The sequence below is a fragment of the Anneissia japonica genome, unplaced genomic scaffold (assembly GCF_011630105.1).
Source record: "Anneissia japonica isolate Jap-2015-1 unplaced genomic scaffold, ASM1163010v1 scaffold1374_len1023071_cov147, whole genome shotgun sequence".
NCBI lineage: Eukaryota > Metazoa > Echinodermata > Crinoidea > Comatulida > Comatulidae > Anneissia > Anneissia japonica.
The window spans coordinates 897,654-905,653 of record NW_022728671.1 but is presented as its reverse complement, the minus strand read 5'-3'; the positions used below and the strand labels follow the sequence as shown (position 1 = coordinate 905,653).

The following is an 8,000-nucleotide window of genomic DNA, read 5'->3' as shown; positions in this document are numbered from 1 at the left end:
TGGCTAATTGAAAATGCAACTTTACAAATATGTCATAATTGAGAGCTAAAAAGGGGTATGACCCTAAAATTTCAAATGGCCATAACTTCTAAACGACTTGGAATTGGCAAGTCAAATTTTGGGTTTGTTTCGTCAGACATGTTGGTGCACATTATATCCGAGTTTCAAGAAAATCTGAGACGGTACCCAGCCATCCCATTTGTTGAGTTGGCACGGAATGACCCAGCTTTATGACCTTCTGGAACATGATATGCACCAAATTGATGTAGAAATATACACACTATGGCAAAAAAATCCTGGTGATGGGAAAACAAACTTCGATACAGTTGTTGCTGATCAAGCAGCTGTACGAAAAGAAGCAATAAATCGTATAAAAGAGAAAGAAGGAAAAATATCAAACCTCGAAGATGAAATACCGCTGGTATTTATTAACAAAAACATTACTAAATCCAAGGCAGTGTGCAATGCAGTGAGGAACATAGCTGTTAAACAACAAGAAATTAAAGATCTGGTTAGTATAAAGTACAATATTAATAAAAATCAATACATTTTATTGAGCACATTACAGAAATATAAAACACTACACTGTATTGTATTGTTTTAACCAATATTAAATTAACACAACTTAAATTTGTACACTGCATCTATAAGGAAATGAAGCTTGATAAACAACTTAAATTTGGCTCAGGACCCATAGTCTGTGCATTGGATGATGTGTTGCAGGTCAGAAAGGTAGAACGCCAGGCATATCATGGCAAGGCATTTGTGGGCAATCATGTGCACAAGTGTTGCGAGGTAACTGAAATTGTGTAATTTAGTGTTGTAATTATATTTGGAACTTTAAAAATTATTTCTGCTTTGGTTGCACACACAATTATTTTATGTTATGTATAATTCACCATTTTTCTATGCGCCCTTACTAGCCGAATCCATGTGGATTCTCGTGCGTGATATGATGGTTTACTACATGTCATATTTTCATGTATCTGAAACAATTGAAATAAATTAAAATGAGTTATAATTACGGTATGAAAAATCATATACAAATAGTAACTTAATTTGTTTTATTAAAATTAAAACAGTTTTACATCAATTCTTTTTTTGTCGACTTGTCAATATAATTAATGGATCGAAATATTAACTAGTACTAGGCTGCCTAGACCAATTAACACCACCACATTAACACAACCTACTTAGTACCTGATAGTCTAGGCCTAGGTATTATTGACTAATATTATCTAATATTATTAACGATCCCTAGGTCCCTGGACCCTCCACAGCCTATAATAATTAATATAAATAAATAATAATATAATATAATAGCCTAGGCCTAGTAGTAATAGGACAGGCCCGTCCTTAATCATATGTGCTAGGTTAGCCTAGCTAGCTAGAAAGCAGGGCTAACCTAGGCATACCCTAGTCTAGTAGGGTCCTTCTGTACTACTACAGCAACTAGCCTAGGCTCATCTAACCATGTTTAAACGTGTATTCTGTTAATTATCAACATGCCTGTCAAAAGCCACATAGCGTACACGTGTGCACACATGGTATACAAAGCTTCTGTAGTTAACAAAAAACTAGCTTTTACGTCAAGACGAAATTTTCCAACATCATTCTGTACATAATAATCAACTATATAAAACAAAATTCATATCATAAAGTAACTAGGATTTTAATATATAAATCATTAAATTATGACCTTTAAATAGTTGAAAAAAATAATGCTAAATTTGAGAAAAAAAACAAAGGTAATGTTCAATAACTCACCATCTTCTCCAAACCATGCTGTCTCGCTGCAACATCCCATAATACGATTCCCAAAGGTCTCCAGAATAAATAATAATGAATATTAATGAGATTTTCCAATGTAAACGATCGTGATTCGTCGAAATTCGTAGGTCATTTAAAAACCCGCCAAACATGTAACTCCCCTGTTTACATGTATAGCGCCCTCATAAAATCATTATTTCGAAAAAATACGGATCTATACTATAGAGGGGGTATGACTTAATGTCTATTATGAAACCACCGTGGCCCCTTTAACTAATTTACTAAGAAAAAGAGTGAAATTTATTTAGTCAGACCAATGTCAACTCGCCTTTGACAAACTTAAAGCCGTACTTAAAAGCACACCAGTTCTTTCAGCACCAAATTCTGATATTGATTTTAAATTAGCCATCGATGCTAGTGATATTGGTGCTGGGGGCGTACTTTTACAAGAAGACGACAATGGTATTGACCATCCTGTATGCTATTTCTCAAAGAAATTCAATCATTATCAAAAAAATTACTCCACGATTGCCTTGCTTTAATTTTAGCACTCCAGCATTTTGATGTTTATGTATCTTCTTCTGTTAAAACCCTAACTGTTTTCAGTGATCATAATCATCTCACATTTTGAAATAAAATGAAGAACAATAATCAACGTTTGATGAGGTGGAGTTTAATCCTACAAGAATATGACCTGATAATTCAGCACATTAAGAGAAAAGATAACTTAGTCCCTGATGCTTTGTCTCGAGTCTAAATCATAAACTGTAAACAATTAATATGTTTGCTATTTGAAAGTTTTATGATTTTGCTTGATTTGCATGTAATTACCTATTAATTTTGAATTCATATATTACCATATATATTTTTATTTTGCTTAATTATGCTATTTTACTTTTAGCTAATTTATACTTTGTTTTGCATGAATCTTGATTGCTTTTACTTATAATCTGTATTATCCTTTTACGTTGTGCTGTATGTTCAACAATATTATTATTGTTTTAGTATAAAACAAAGAAAGATTTATTGCATAAATCTTTCTTTCCTTTAAGGGGGGAAGTGTTACCACTGTCAGTTCCATCATTATAATTATTTTACACATCTTAAAGTTCAATTTCCAAGAAGTGAAAGTGAAAGTGTGAGTTTTGTGGTGCTTTAATCATCGTGGTTAGATTTGCTAAATCATCCCCTTCCCCCAGCAAGTTACCTTACTCCCTTCAATAATTAGTTGAAAAAAAAAAGAAGAGGATCCTAAAACCTCTACTGATTTTTTTTTCGAGAAATAGCAGACAAAAGGATTGAAATTTAAGCCAGATCTTGAATCCATTACTGGATGAACAGTAAGTAAAACATTACTATAATAGTGCTTTTTGTGCAGTGGCGGACCGTCAAGGCAAGCAAGGTATGCAGTGCATACCCTGGCTAAAACAAATAAGAAAAAAATGTTAAAATATTTTTTATACTATTATACTGTAGAGTAATGGGAATGTTCAAAAAATTTTCATTTGGCTTCTTGTAAATATGTAGAGTGTAATTTTCTTTTTTTCTTTTTAAACTAAGCCAAAACAACGTAAATTTGATAAAGGTCGAAACCGTTGTGGTACGTAATTTACGTTGTTTTGGCTTAGTTTAAAAAGAAAAAAAAAAAAAAAAATTACACTCTACAGAGTAATGGGAATGTTGTTCTAAGTTTATTTTTGCCAATGATTAATTGTTTATATTGTTGTAAGTTTGCGTCAGGAAATAAGGGTATATTTTTTGCCCTGTCTGGATACTCAGCATGTCCCCAAATACTTGAGAAAAAAATATTAATTTTTTCATACATACAAAAATACAAGAATGAATGAACATATACTAACATGTGACTCCTGTACCTTAAACTTTCATGATGTCTGTATTGATAACTTTAATAATGAAAACCGACATGGTGATGTGACAAGTGCTTCTTTAAAAAGGCTGTTATAAATCTACCTTTCTATAATGAATCTTTAAACTTCAATTTCTTCTTAGGTAAAGGATTAAAAATCACCTATCTAAAGTTTACGTAATAAGGTAGACCAAATTACTGTCTTGTTACATGAAAATAACATTGACATTCTTTGTCTTACAGAAACATGGTTAAATAAGGATGTTTGTGGCAAAGACCAGCCAAACTAGTCACTCGTCGCAAATTGAGTTTCAGAGAAAATGGCCAAATCATGCTAGAAAGTCAAATTTTTGAAAATCTATTTTATTGCACTAAACTAACCTTTATATACCTACACATCATTCTATGCCGTTATTTTCCCAATGTGCAATGTTAAAACAACATTTTTTAAGGATTTGATAAAAGTTCTGCATGGGAGATGCCTGAAATCATAAACTTTGAAGGCTGATTTCTCATATATAGTTCTTTAAACAGCTGTGTGTTTAAACGCTTGTACTGTAACTTCATAAGGAAATGTCCGATTTAAATGATTTTTTTTACCATTTTATAGCTATTATTTTACTCTCTAACACTGTATTAATAACTCAAAATCGATTTTTGCGACGAGTGACTGGTTTGGCTTGTCTTTGCCACATTTCAGATAATGAACTTTATATTAACGGATTCACTATTTATAGAATGGACTGACGGCATAAGATGGGTGGTGGTATTCTTTGTTATATTAGTTACAAACTTGTGCATAAACAAATTTGTTTGTTTCAAAATAACAGTGTTGAAAGCCTTTGGATTGAATGCCAATTACCTCATAATAAACTTAAGTATTTAACCATTACTTTTGATACGCAAAAACTTTTATGAAAATATTTCCCATTAAATGTTTGAAATAATAATGGACACATAAATGTACAGCATAGGCCTATGTGATGGTGGGTCCTGGGGTGGGGCGGGTAGTGTGGGTGTCAGTAAAAACATTTGTAAGAATTATCCATCAAATGATGTTGAAAAAAATAACACACATAAATACAGTATATAGCATTTGATGGACGGACCTGGGTGGGGGTGTAGGCAGGCCTCGAATTTTACCGCGGCCATTGCCGACGGTGCCCTCCCAGTTTGCCTTGGTACCCCTAAAAAGAAGCACGACGACGGCCACTACTTGCCTACCCTTTTGCAGCCTTGGCATCGGTGCCCTCACGACGCTTAGTAGATCGTTTGACACGTAAAATAAATCTAAATAAGAACGTTCAAATTTTGAAAAAAACACGAAAGCCAAAACTGTAGGTCGCCTAGGCCTAGATAAGCTTGCAGTGACAGAACATGAGAGAATTACCATGTGTGTTGATTACAAACTGTTTTTGCGGTTACAGTTGTGTGCGCATGCATCTCACTCCAGCGGTAATTGCATACGTTCTAGAATGGTCCATCTTTAAATAGGTCAACAACTCTTTATCCGCATTTTGGTGGTGGAAAGAAAACAAGTTTCTAAAAATAATTGCTCAGAACCTACCAGTTTGAACACTATTTCTTTTTTTCAGGTGATTTTATATATTCAAATTACATTTTTTTCATTTATTTTTTATAATTGAGGTTTAAAAAAAAAAGATAATGACTCGTTAATAAATATACTGTAAACATTTTGTCTATGCATTCTTCTTTCCAAGTGGTAACAGTTTGAAGACTATTTTTTCAGGTGATTTTGTATCCAAAGTACTGTATATTTGTTTTTATTTATTTTTTAAAAATTGAGGTTTAATAAAAAAAAAATCTCGTCAATAAATAGGCCTATACTGTTAACATTTTGTCGATGCATTCTCTTCTTTCCAAGCAGCAGTGCTCGCAGGGCGTGCGCTATAGCAATCAATAAACCGTGACTGTGATGTTGCATGCTGCGGCTGTGGTTAGTGTACGCGCGAGAGTAGTAGTGTACAATGGTACAATCTAAGGCCCAATAAAGCTGGTTTTCCACTAGGCAAATTTGTTCGCGCGAAACGTAAGTTTTAGCCTATGTGCAAGTGCAGTTAAATTTTCATCACAAGATTTTCATTGCGCAGGCGTATAGGTACAAATTTGCGATTCGCGCGAACAAATTCGCCTAGTAGAAAACTAGCTTTAATGATGTGCGCACTAGCAACGCAATCAATTGTACTCCCCGGACGTTTGCACCAGTGGGGGCGGTATCCAGTAATGAATTCATCGGAATTAAACTCCACATGGCATTTTCATCGTTGGAACCATCAATTCGATGTATTTACTCTATAGTTTATGAACATTGTTGGCAGTAAAAAAATCATAATGCCAAGGAAAGAACGCAACGAGAAAAGGAAATCAGCATCACTAAATGCAGCGGCTGTCAAATGTAAAAAGTTGACTAACTTTTTTGGGTAAGTACAATATTATTATTAACTCATAGGTCTGGCCTTCATAAACCTAGGCGGTCAAGAGGGCCAATCTCTCTCTTATCGTAGGTCGCCGTCTACTTAACCGCCGTGCGTACATAAATGGACCTTTCTTCCGGGGTGACAGTCAAACTTAACAACCAAATAATCAAAAACAAGGCCAAGAATAAGCGCCCGTCTCTAAGAAGCACGTGTTTGCGTATTATGCGCTCTCGTTTTGTTGGACCTTAGCAACAATGGGGCGGGGTTTAGCAAAAAGGTCCATTACACGGCGACTATTATTCAACCTACATCATAGGAGTGATGGTTGAAGTTATTACCCGATTTTTAACCAAGAACATGCTTGGAATCTATATGCGGTATAGAATAATCTTAATAATTTGGTTAAATATAAACTGTATTTTAGCATGGTAGTATTTTATTTAGCCATTTTGCCAATTACCATACATCATTTTGGAAGTGTTGCCGTTTTGGTTTATTGCCGTTTTGACTTATTGCCGTTTTGACTAATTGTTGTTTTGGTCCATTGCCGTTCTGGTCTAAAAGTGTTGCCATTTTGGTCATTGACGTTTTGACTTATTGCCATTTTGACCTGTTATCAAAGATACTAGAAATACAAGATAGAGTTCGCGCATTGTAAAAATGAGGCGGAAGTCGTGCCCAACGTAGGCGGCGCCCTTCTTTTTAACCATGCAAGTTTCCTATACTTCGTGCCCAACGTACAGGGCGCCCTTCTGTTGGTAAGTATATCCAGACGCAAAAGGCGCCCTTCCTTTTCCACGAATGGAGGAAAACTTTTTCACTAAGAGTGTGTCCGGCCATGCGATTCTGCGCTGTATTGTTGTTTTATTCTTTAATGATTCATGACTAGGCTTTAATTGTTTTGTGTATTATTTGGATAATAGCAACGATGTCTACCGCCACCAAGGAGGTTATTCATTTACCGATGTCACGGTCTGGGTGTCTATTCCAGTTTGTTTTTATATCTAGTATCTTTGTTGAGAATTGATAATAAAATACGCGACGACTTGGTAACGAAAGTTTGGCACAAGTTTTTTTAGATCTAGCTGTAGGGGGCGTCCCATTTTTCGTATTCCCACCATGCATCGGTGGAACACTTTTTTTGTGTGGAGAACTCTATCATGTATTTCTAGTATCTTTGCCTGATCCACTAGTACACATCATTCTTCCTAAACACGCCAATAATTCGCAATATAAACCTACCTAGGCCTAGACTTTTAAGAACTTAAAGTCAAAACAGAAGACTATGAACATACCACATCATTCATTAAAGGCGAGGCCTAGTCTAAGCCTAGGCCTATAATTAATCTCAATTATAATTAATCTTAACTGATCTCTGTTCAATGAAAAGAAAATACTGTAGGTCCTACCTGAGCTGTTGCCAAACAGTACTTCTCTTACGGTCTTACCTCGTGGAACTTCCACCCGCTGCTTATTTGCATAACTTGGCCAGGGCCAGAAAAGCAACAACAACAGCAACAGCAAAGTCAAATCATCCTGCTCATTCCAACTTCCACTGTGATGTTGGTTAAAACATCATTAACAGAAACACACTGAGGGCCTAGTCCAAGCCTAGGCATTTACTACCATCTTTTAGAAAATGCTAGAATCTTTCCATCCCACGGGTGTGTGGCTGATCCTTTGGCAGTATACGGAGCGGTACAACTTTCAACAATCATTAGCCTCCGATGTGATTCTGATGAGCGCTGTGTCTGAGGCTGATCAAGTGACATTTGATCTACACGAGTATGGAACGCCAAAAGGACAAAATACAATTGGCAGCAGCGCAAAACTGAGAGTCAGCAGTGCAAAACTGAGAGTCAGCAGCGCAAAACTGAGAGTCAGCAGCGCAAAACTGAGAGTCAGCAGCGCAAAACTGAGAGTCA

General features: G+C 35.5%; 1 long non-coding RNA gene across 3 annotated transcripts in view; it reads right to left on the bottom strand.

Moving 5' to 3' along the window:
- LOC117114493 overlaps positions 1 to 7,676 on the bottom strand; it is a 13,280-nt gene extending 5,604 nt beyond the window's left edge. For 2 of the 3 annotated variants that reach the window (XR_004446374.1, XR_004446375.1), the window contains exon 1: positions 401 to 4,019. This is a non-coding gene — a long non-coding RNA (uncharacterized LOC117114493). Of the gene's footprint in view, positions 1 to 400; positions 4,020 to 7,484 lie in introns of those variants that run through there. The other variant, XR_004446376.1, reaches the window with a different exon arrangement.
- Between the last annotated feature and the right edge of the window lie 324 nt (positions 7,677 to 8,000).